This window comes from Saccopteryx bilineata, chromosome 4 (assembly GCF_036850765.1).
Source record: "Saccopteryx bilineata isolate mSacBil1 chromosome 4, mSacBil1_pri_phased_curated, whole genome shotgun sequence".
NCBI classification, from domain to species: Eukaryota; Metazoa; Chordata; class Mammalia; order Chiroptera; family Emballonuridae; genus Saccopteryx; species Saccopteryx bilineata.
In genome coordinates, this window is record NC_089493.1 from 157,785,365 (window position 1) to 157,797,175 (window position 11,811).

Below are 11,811 nucleotides of genomic sequence, written 5' to 3' on the forward strand. Positions count from 1 at the left end.
TGCTCCCTTATAGTTTGCATTGGGTGTGGAGGACAGGCTGTAAACAGGCAGGATTCTTATAGCCTAAGGCTTAGTTTTAAAACTAAGCTTTTCTTTGTGCTCCTCCCCCTTCCCCTTTCCCTCTCCCTCTCCCCGCTCCCCCCGTAACCACCACACTCTTATCAATGTCTCTTAGTCTCACTTTTATGTCCCACCTACGTATGGAATAATGCACTTCCTGGTTTTTTCTGATTTACTTATTTCACTTCGTATAATGTTATCAAGATCCCACCATTTTACTGTAAATAATCTGATGTCATTATTTCTTATGGCTGAGTAGTATTCCATAGTGTATATGTGCCACATCTTCTTTATCCAGTCATCTATTGAAGGGCTTTTTGGTTGTTTTCATGTCCTAGCCACTGTGAACAATGCTGTAATGAACATGGGTGGGTGATGGGTATACAACATAATTGAACGACAAGATAACCTGGACATGTTATCTTTGAATATATGTATCCTGATTTATTGATGTCGCTCCATTAAAAAAATAAAATTATAAAAAAAATAGAAGTGATACAGCAAAAATAAAGCTTATTCAAAAATAAAAAAAAAACAAAAACAAAAAACTAAGCTTTTCCCCACATCCTTGACTGTTGCATGATAGGGGGTGGTGCACTCTCATGAGGAATCCCATTATGCCTCAGATGAGTGACTTTGTATCAGATACTTTCTTACTTGTATATTGGATTAAAGGTTTTGATTTCTACACTATAAATGGGACAGACCAGGAACTTGCTCTCTCTCGGTTCCTGAGATTAGCATTAGAGGACAGTAGAGAAAGGAGAGCAGAGAAAGGCCATGTGGAGGAGAGGAGAAGCAACCAAGCTGGTGGAGTGCTGAAGGAGAAGCCAGTCTGTGCAGAGAGAAGGAGATGGGGACAGAGGTGAATAAGAAACCTTTGATTCTAGGAAACTCAAATAAATCAGTGGCTTTGGGAGCCCTGAATGGAAAGGGAAGTGTTTTCCTACTGTGTGTAAGAAGCATCAACTGGTAGCTGCATCACTTTAGTTGTTCATTGATTGCTTTTCATATGTGCTTTGGCTGGGAGGCTCCAGCTGAGCCAGTGACTCCTTGCTCAAGCCAGTGACCTTGGGCTCAAGCCAGCAACCATGGGATCATGTCAACAATACCACGCTCAAGCTGGATGAGCCCGTGCTCAAGCCTGTGACCTCAGGGTTTTGAACCTGGGACTGTAGCATCCCAAGTTGATGCTCTAGCCACTGGTCAGGACTGAATTGTATGCTTTTATAATAAATCCTAAATGTAAGTAAATGTTTCCCTAAGTTCTGTGAGGCATTCTAGCAAATTATCAAACCTAAGGAGGAAGCTGATCAGACTTGTAGCCTGTCAGTCAGAACTTCAGGTAGCAACCAAAACTTGCAATTGACATCATTTGGATGAGGACATTCTTGTGAACCTGAGCCCTTAACCTGTGAGAACAGACACTATTTCCTGGAAGATAGAGAACTGAGTTAAATTATATGACACTAAGTCAGTGTCAACTAAGAATTGAAAATTTTCTTGGCGTGGAAAAAGTCCCAGAAGTATTAAGAGGAGAAAAAAAAACAGTTTTCCCTCTAGAATTATAAGCAGTGTTCACACTATCTTTTCTACTTTTCTTTATGTTTGAAAAATTGTCATTATTATTATTATTATTATTTTTTATTTTTCTGAAGCTGGAAACGGGGAGAGACAGTCAGACAGACTCCCGCATGCGCCAGACCAGGATCCACCGGGCACGCCCACCAGGGGCGACGCTCTGCCCCTCTGGGGCGTCGCTCTGTTGCGACCAGAGCCATTCTAGTGCCTGGGGCAGAGGCCAAGGAGCCATCCCCAACGCCCGGGCCATCTTTGCTCCAATGTAGTCTTGGCTGCGGGAGGGGAAGAGAGAGACAGAGAGGAAGGAGAGGGGGAGGGGTGGAGAAGCAGATGGGCACTTCTCCTGTGTGCCCTGGCCAGGAATCGAACCCGGGACTTCTGCGCACCAGGCCGACACTCTACCACTGAGCCAACCAGCCAGGGCCGAAAAATCGTCATTATTAAAGGTTAAAAAAAGTCATTATTAAAGGTTTAAAAAAGTACACTTTTTTTAGAGTTTCAAGCTAAATTATTTATTTATTTATTTTTATTGATTTTTTTTAGAGAGAGGGGAGAGAGAGAGAGAAGGGGGAGGAGCAGGAAGCATCAACTCCCATATGTGCCTTGACCAGGCAAGCCCAGGGTTTCGAACCGGCAACCTCAGTGTTCCAGGTCGACGCTTTATCCCACTGCGCCACCACAGGTCAGGCTTATTTATTTATTTTTAAATTTAAGTATAATTGGCATACAATCTTACATTGATGATACTAGTTTCAGGTGTGCAATACGGTGACTTAACATTTCCATACCCTACAACTTTATCACTCCACCAACTCCATAAAAAGTTACACCTTTTAACCCTCATACACTGTTGGTGGGAATGTAAAGTAGTACAACCATTATGGAAGAAAGTATGGTGGTTCCTCAAAAAACTGAAAATAGAACTACCTTATGACCCAGCAATCCCTCTACTGGGTATATATCCCAAAAACTCAGAAACATTGATACGTAAAGACACATGCAGCCCCATGTTTATTGCAGCATTGTTCAGTGGCCAGGACATGGAAACAACCAAAAATCCCATCAATAGATGACTGGATAAAGAAGATGTGACACATATACACTATGAAATACTACTCAGCCATAAGAAATGATGACATCGGAACATTTACAGCAAAATGGTGGGATCTTGATAACATGATACGAAGCGAAATAAGTAAATCAGAAAAAACCAGGAACTGCATTATTCCATATGTAGGTGGGACATAAAAGTGAAACTAAGAGACACTGATAAGAGTGTGGTGGTTACGGGGGGGGGGGGAGGGGGGAATGGGAGAGGGAAAGGGGGTGGGGAGGGGCACAAAGAAAACAAGATAGAAGGTGACAGAGGACAATCTGACTTTGGGTGGTGGGTATGCAACATAATTGAACGACAAGATAACCTGGACTTGTTATCTTTGAATATATGTATCCTGATTTACTGATGTCACCCCATTAAAAAAATAAAATTATTAAAAAAAAAAAGTTACACCTTTTTAATGGGTTAATCAAGACAGGGAAAACATTAAAGCATTAACAAGAACCAGTGAAAACAGAAATAATAAATTTGAAAGTTATCACATGCTTGTGATCATTAAAGACAAATCTTGCCATTAATTTGGCAATATTGAGGTTATATTATTTAAGGTAAAACTCATGAATATTGCACAAAAGGGTCAGAGAAAGAAATAAAATTGTAAATCTTCCATTAAAATGTGGAATCCGTGATCCTCCATTGAGCTCAGGCTCCCTGCTTCACTGGGGCTCTCAGGACGCAGCATACAGAGTACTCGCAGGTGTGCTTTATCACAGCGGAAGGATGCAGAGCAAAATCGGCAAAGGGAAAAGGATCATGGGAAGAGGTCTGGGAAAAGCAGGCACAAGCTTCCAGGAGTCCTTTCCCTTTGGACTCACACAGGACATGCTTAATCTCCCTAGCAGTGAGTTGCAATGACACATGTAATATGTCACCAGGTAGGGAAGCTCATTGTAATCTCAGTGCCCAGAGTTTTGATTGAGGCTGGCCAGAAGCACACTTTGGCATGTAACAATTTCAGACTCCTAGAAAGAAAAGTGTTCAGTACCATCTTATTTTTACAAACAGCTATGACATAGTGAGCCACCCTTATCTGGAAATGATGAGAACCCTCCCAAAATCCAAATTCCTAGACCTAGCCAAAGGCCATATGTATAAGCAGGCCTTTCAAAAGATAGCAGTGAGGCTTGCCATGTTAACTGTTTTCTGTACCAAAGTCTAAAGACATTTTTTATATAAATTTTTATTAATTTTAATGGGGTAACATCAATAAATCAGGGTACATATGTTCAAAGAAAACATGTTCAGGTTATCTTGTCATTCAATTACGTTGCATACTCATCACCCAAAGTCAGATTGTCCTCCATCACCTTCTACCTAGTTTTCTTTGTGCCCCTCCCCCTCCCCTCCCCCTCTCCCTCCCTCTCCTCCCCACCTCCCCCTTGTAACCACCACACCCTTGTCCATGTAAAGACATTTTTAAAGAAATTTATTTATTAAATTTTCTTCTTTGAATTACACAAATAACATCTTAGTGTCAGAAAGAATCCTGAAAATACAGGAGTAGACCAAGCTAAAAGTTGAGTTCTCCTTTGGAACTCTCTTTTATTGCTCTTCCATTCCCTTGAATATCCGTTTGTACTTTTCAGCAAAACTAAGATCTTTATGCATTTTTATCTATATATTTGCATTCCCATACATACAAATAATGTCCATTCTTATAATATGCACTGCTGTGTAATTTGTTGTATTCATTTAACTCATATTACTGCTGTCCTGACAAGAGAGCTTTGAAGAATAAGAACACTGCAATAATTGCAATAATCCAAAGAGGAGATGATGGTGGTTTGAACCAAGATAGGAACAGTGGAGGTGCAAAAGGTGTCTGGATTCTGTATTTCCTTTTGGATGTGGGATGTGAGAGCAAGAAAGGATTCAAAGCTGAAGAAAAGCTTGGCCCTGAGCAACTGGAAGGATGGAGTTGCCAATTCCTGGGAAGGGGGTGCTGGGTATGGAGCAAATTCAGGATAGAATAAGAAGGTTGGTTCTGGGCATGCAGGTTTGGTTACCTATTCAACATCCAAGGCAACTGTGGAGTAGGCCACTGGGTATTATGTGTCTGGAGTTTAAGAACATAGTCTAACCTGACTTCACAGATGCCCTGTAAAACCCCGAGAGTAGACAGGATCACTATAGGAGCAAGCAGAAAGAGAAGAGGAGAGCTGATGCCTTTAGTGTTCCCCTGTTCTAGGAAAGAGGGAAGCCAAGAAGGAGAAAAGAAGCCTGTAAGTTAGGAGGAACATGAGGAGAGTATGATGTCCTGGAAACCAAGTGGAAAAGTGCTTTAGGGAGGATGGCGGGATCATTGCATCAGGTACTGCTGAGAGAAGAGGTCAGGCAAAAACTAAGGTGTGAGGACCTCATGATGAAATCCAGGGTGTGAGTGCTGGGTCTCATGAGAAACTGAAAGTAGCACCAGCTCTCCTGTCCTAGCAGCCTGGGTACCAGCTCGCCTTCATATTTGGGCTAGTTTAGCCTTGGTTTCCAGGCACATCTAGGTCAGGTGCCCAGAAGATTGCCTTTTAGGGCATGAGCTAACACAGCAAGTTAACATCACCACACCACCTAGCCATTGTTGTCTGCAAGCCCCATATATACCTGAGCCTGCACTGGTAGCCTAGGAGCAGCAGAATGAAGCAAGAATAAAGACTCAAAGCATGTATCACTTGCCCACAGCTTCTCGGGCTTTTTTCACCTTGGGGATCTCACCGCCGAAATTATCCCTCACAGAGCAGGTGTGCTCCAACATAGGAACACTAGAAGTAGCAACATGGCAAGCCCTGTTGACTTGAACAAGAACAGTCCCTGGAGCAAGGCAGAAAGGCTGCAAAAGCTTGACTGTCATGGGGTTCAAAGGAAATGAGAGGGTGGGAACTGGAGACAGCAAATACAGACAACTCTTTCATGGAGTTTTGCTCTAAAAGGGAACAGGGGAATGAAACATTAGCTAAAGGGGGAAATCTCATCACCTCTCTGCTCAAAAACTTTTAATGGTGACCCACAGCCCCCACAACAGCCTATACTTAGAGCCCTTCTGACAGTGACCCAAGCCCCCTTTCCAATTCAAGCTTCTATTGAAACCAGAAAAATATCTCTGTTTGTGCTGCCTGTCACCACTCAGCCAAATAAGTAGAGACAAGGATTGAATCTTTTTCTTTTTAAGCAAGAGAGATAGACAGAGACAGACAGGAAGGGAGAGAGATGAGAAGCATCAACTCGTGGGTATGGCACTTCTAGTTGTTCACTGATTTCTTCTCATATGTGCCTTGACCAGAGGGTTCCAGCCGAGCCGGTGACGCCTTGGTTAAACCAGTGACCTTGGGCTCAAGCCAGCAACCTTGGGCTTCAAGCCAATGACCTTTGGGCTTCAAACTAGCATCCTTTGGGCTCAAGCTAATGACCATGGGTCATGTCAATGACCCCATGCTCAAGCCAACAACCTTTGAATGCTTGGAGACTCTATCCACTGCGCCACCACTGGTCACGCAAGGATTGAATCTTTATGGGTGCTTTATTCAGATGGCCGGCAACCTGAGAAGATGGGGTGCCATAACTATTGTTAATACTTTGTCTCAGCCAACCTTTTTTATAAGGAGAAGAAAGGGATAAGTAAGGGTTTTGGAATTTAGGGAAAAGTTAATTAGATAAAAGTTGTACTCCAGGGATTCTTCTAGTGTTTCTTCATCTGCTGACCAGTACTTCTTTATCTGCATCCTTGTCAGCAGCGTTCTGTCCTTAGAGCACCAGGGCTCAGATAGCATTTTATTTATGGATCTCCTGGGCCTGGGGCACAAAGGTGGGTTTTTTGCAGCCTCATGAAGTCACATATACCTGTTCACGTATCCAGTTCCTGGAACAAGGCTTTTTATTTGCATTAATCATTAATCCTATTAATTATAACTAAAATCTACTATTAATAAAGTTAAATTTCCAACTCTTAAGTTTCCCCGATCATTCCCCACTATAAATTTTATCTACTCATATCTATGAAATTAATTTCATATGAAGATGGTCAGTTTTCTTGCAGATGTCCTCTACCATTGAAGGGTTTAAATTTCCTCCTAAGAAAACTAGTAATTAAGGCATGGCATAGCAATAAGCATTGACTATAACAGCAAGTAAACACACCTATTATAAAAAGAAGGAAAATTAAAACAGCCTCCTTTGACCCAGCAAGACTGGGCAACCAGGAGGTGAATGCAGAAAAGTTGAGTCAAAACAACCATTCTCTTTGGGTGATTTTAGACACTTCTTGCTGAATCTAGTGAACCTTTTGTTCTATTAGTTGGGCATTGTCAGACAAATTGAAACAACATATACCTTTATATTCTTCACAACCATGATTGTGTCTAAGTAGTAAATAGTCAATAGCTGCTCTATTTTCTAGTCCAGTTTCTCTAATCTGCCTTATTTCTTGACCAATGGTCGAAATGGTCTGCGAAGTAGCATTTAAAGCTTTAAACAAAGCACAGGCTAATCTACTGATTTCTACATTCAGGACAGTAACCATGGCTAGCATGACAAATATAGTCAGGGAGATGTATTCTGCCTGAGAAAACAGATGTAGATCATCTCAGCAATCAGGTGCAAGTGGAAGTTCCTGGCGGGCCCTGGTTGGATGTGCTTTCTGTGGCACAAAAGCAATTAGTCTGCCTAATGAACAGGGACCACTGGAGCTGTTAGCTGGGATGTATCAGTAAGCAGTCTGTCAACAAATTAGAAACCAGTCAGCAGGTAACTTAACACATGAATTGCTATATGATATTGAAGTGGCCATATTACAAGTCATGCAGTGCTGCAGATTGACACATTTCTTGATGCAGTCTATAAAAATAACAGTCATTAGCCAGAGCTATGTTGGCTACCTTGAGAGAGACCATTCTTTTGTCTTTCTTGGAGTAACAAGCCCCCAATCATACATCTCACTGTAAGTAATAGGTTTATCAACCTATTGAAACAGTGTAATTCCATAGACTTTCTAGAGGAGTACAGACACCTACAAGGCATGACATAAATGTTTATTCTATATAAGTTCCTCCTGCAAGACAGAAATATTAAGTCAGAAATATTAAGAACATTCTTTGTGAGATAGATCCAGATGCTTTCATCTCACTGAAAAGGAATAAGATCACTACAATATGGATAGTAAGGTAAACTGACAAAAAATATTGCAGTCTATAGAGGGTCAATTTTAGCTTCCCCTGAGGTCTGGCAGCCCACATCTCTTTGGGTGGTATCTTGATCCCAGTGTGATGAATCCATGGTTTCATGCCTACAATCTTGACTGTAGTTGGAGTAGTCAGCAAGATGTCTCAGGGTCCATTCCACTTCTCTTCTAGCTGGTCCTCAGGAGAGTTGGTTTTCCATGTTTTTAATTGGACTTTATCACTGGTTTCAAAGATGTGCCAGGGTGCTGCAGGAGAAAATTTCTCCTTTCTAGCAAAATTGTGAATAGCAGTTAACATTTGACCTAGGTACTATACCTACCTTCTAACTTTTATTTTCTGGTCTAAAAAGGCATCCCTTGTGCCTATGATAGCCTGAAAAGGTTGCCCACGTTTTATAGGGGCTCAAATGAATTCCACTTTGAGGGGCTATTTGTATTCTGAACAGGGCAATGGACAAGACCTGATCCCAATGAAGATGAGTTTTTTGACATAGTTTGGCTACACTTTTCTTTAGAGTGTGGTTCATTTTCTCTACCTTTCCAATGATTGTGGTCTCCATGCAGCATGCAATTTCCAATTAATTCCTAATGTTGGCCCTGGCCAATTGGCTCAGTGGTAGAATGTCAGCCTGGCATGTGGATGTCTTGGGTTCAATTCCTGGTCAGGGCACACAGGAGAAGAAACCAATTGCTTCTTTACCCCTCCCCCTCCTCTTCTTGCTCTCTTTCTCTTCTCCTCTCGAAGCCATGACTCAACTGGTTTGAGTGAGTTGGCCTTGGGTGCTCAGAATGGCTCTGTGGGCTTCACCTCAGGTGCTAAAAAGTGGTTCAGTTGCTGAGCAACTGAGCGATGGCCCCAGATGGGCAGAGCATTGTCTGCTGGGCTTTCTGGGTGGGTATACGGTCAGGGTACATATGGGAGTCTGTCTGTCTGCTTCCCCTCCTCTCACTAAAATAAAAAAAAATTCTAATGTTGAGTTTAACTTCTGTATAACCTCAGAAACAAAAGCCAGACCATTGTCGCTCTGAATACTTTTAGATAGTACAAATTATGGAACAATTTCTTTTAATGACACTTTAACTACTTCAGAGGCCTTTTCTGTTCTGGTAAGGAAAGCTTCTACCCATCCAGAAAAAGTATCCACAAAAACTAATTAGCATTTCCATCACTATACTCTAGGCATCTGTGTAAAGTCTATTTTGCCAATCCTCAAATGGATGTTGCCCCTGATATTGTTGTCTCCTGGCTTTCTGATGTGGGTTTGTCTTTGGGTTGTTTTTTCTGGCAGAGTGTACAAGCAGCTGGTACCCGATGTAAGGCTCTAGAGATACCCAGTCCTGTCAGCCAAGATTTTATATAATCTGCCAGGGTGTCCCTCCCATAATAAATAGATTCATGTAGGTATTTCATGACTGGCTCTACAGGGTGTTCAGGGAGTAAAATGACTCCTTTCTTGTTCCCATTCCCCAGCTCTTTCTAAGTCTGCCTTTAACATTCTGGGGAGAACTAGAATGAGTCTATTGCAGGCATTAAAGGCATTACATAGGGCCTTTGAGCTGTCTCCTTAATGGCCTTATCTGCTATGGCATATCTGCTAGCAACATCAGAGGTGCTTTTCTGATGGCCCAGGCAATGCATGATGGCAACTTGGTGTGGTCCTTGAACAGCCTCTAAATTGTAGGATCTCAGCAGTGTGTCTGATCTCCTTTTTATTAGTGGTCACCAGTCCCCTTTCTTTCCAAATGGAGCCATGTTCACATAATATTAAAAATTCATACCTGGAATCTATGTACACATTCATCATCTTCTTCCCTCAAGACAGTTTCAGTGCCTTGTGGGTGCAGTTAGCTCTGCTCTCTGCGCTGAAGTTCCTCAGTGAAGTGCATGAGCTTTCAATGGTTTCATCAAGGGTGAAACCACAGCATATCCAATTTTATGATGTCCTTTTTCTCTCTGCTCCCATCTATATACAGAGACAAGTTTGTATCTTCTGGAGGTTGATCTACAAGTCAGTCCTGCTGGAATAAACCTCATCAGTGATCTCAGCACAGTTATGTGGAGATAGACTCAAATGGAGAGGGACTCACTTCCGGCAGCAAAGAGGCAGGATTCAAAACAGTACTGACTTTCAAGATGATGTTGGGGTTGTCTAACAGTATTGCCTGATATTCACTCATTCAGCCAGCAGTCAGCCAAAGGCTACCCTTTTGTTCTAATAAACTAAGCACTATGAGGCACTAATATAGTGATCAGTTGCTCTAAGGTGAATTTCTCAGTTTCTTCCAGTAAGCTACAGGTGACGGCTACTGCTTGTAGGAATGCCGGCCATCCAAGAGCAGTATGGTCTACCAGGAGTCCCCAAACTTTTTACACAGGGGGCCAATTCACTGTCCCTCAGACTGTTGTAGGGCCGCCACATACAGTGCTCCTCTCACTGACCACCAATGAAAGAGGTGCCCCTTCTGGAAGTGCAGTGGTGGCCGGATAAATGGCCTCAGGGGGCCGCATGCGGCCTGCGGGCCATAGTTTGGGGACGCCTGGAGTCCCTTAAATAGGTAGACTACTGACTGGCTCAGGTCTCCTATCTGCTGGGTGAGCACTCCTAAGGCACATATAACTGGAAAGGTTTTAACAAGTTAGGCAATCCAAGAGCAGGTGCTGAAACTAGAAGAGACTTAAGTTTTACAAAAGCTTGACTGCATTCCTTTGACCACTCAAGGGGACTACATTCTATTCCTTTAAGGGCCTCATACAGAGGCTCCAGCAATACTCAGCCATCCCTAAGAATCCCCATAGTCACTTGTGAGTCTGGGGAACTCTCAGTTGGCTAATGAACGCCTTTCTGTTTCCTAGAAGACTTTTCTTCCCTGGTTCTATTAAGAATCCAAGAAATCACTTGACCTGTGGTGGCATAGTGGATAAAATGTCAACCTGGAATTCTGGTTTGAAAACCTGTACTTGCCAGACCAGGCGGTGGTGCAGTGAATAGAGCATCAGACTGGGACGCGGTGGACCCAGGTTTGAAACCCCGAGGTCGCCAGCTTGAGCACCGGCTCATCCGGCTTGAGCGCAGGCTCACCAGCCTGACTACGGGGTCGCTGGCTTGAGCATGGGATCATAGACATGACCCCATGGTTTCTAGCTTGAGCCCAAAGGTCGCTGGCTTGAAGCCCAAGGTTTCTGGCTTGAGCACAAGGTCTCTGGCTTGAGCAAGGTTTCACTCGTTCTGCTACAGCTCCCGGGTCAAGGAACATACGAGAAAGCAATCAGTGAACAACTAAGGAGCCGCAATGAAGAATTGATGTTTCTCATCTCTCTCCCTTCCTATCTGTCTGTCCCTCTCTCTGTCTCTGTCTCTGTCTCTCTCTCTCTCTCTCTCTCTCTCTCTCTCTGACTCCTGTCACAAAAGAAAGAAGAAACTGCGAGTCTTATGAGAAGCAACTGCAAGTTAATGCTTCCTTCTCCTCCCCACCCCCACTCTCCTCTCTCTAAAATCAATAAATAGAATCATAAAGAAAGGAATCCAAAAAATCTTACAGCCTGTTGACTAAGTTAGACTTTCTTTTTTTTTTTTTTTTTAATAAATTTTTATTAATGGTAATGGGATGACATTAATAAATCAGGGTACATATATTCAAAGAAAACATGTCTAGGTTATTTTGTCATCAAATTATGTTGCAAACCCCTCGCCCAAAGTCAGATTGTCCTCCGTCACCCTCTATCTAGTTCTCTGTGCCCCTCCCCCTCCCCCTAACTCTCTCCCTCCCTCCCTCGCATGTCCTCCCTCCCCCCCCACCCTTGGTAACCACCACACTCTTGTCCATGTCTCTTATAGACTTTCTAAGCTGACACTTTATAGCTACAATCTGCTAGATGATTTATTTATTT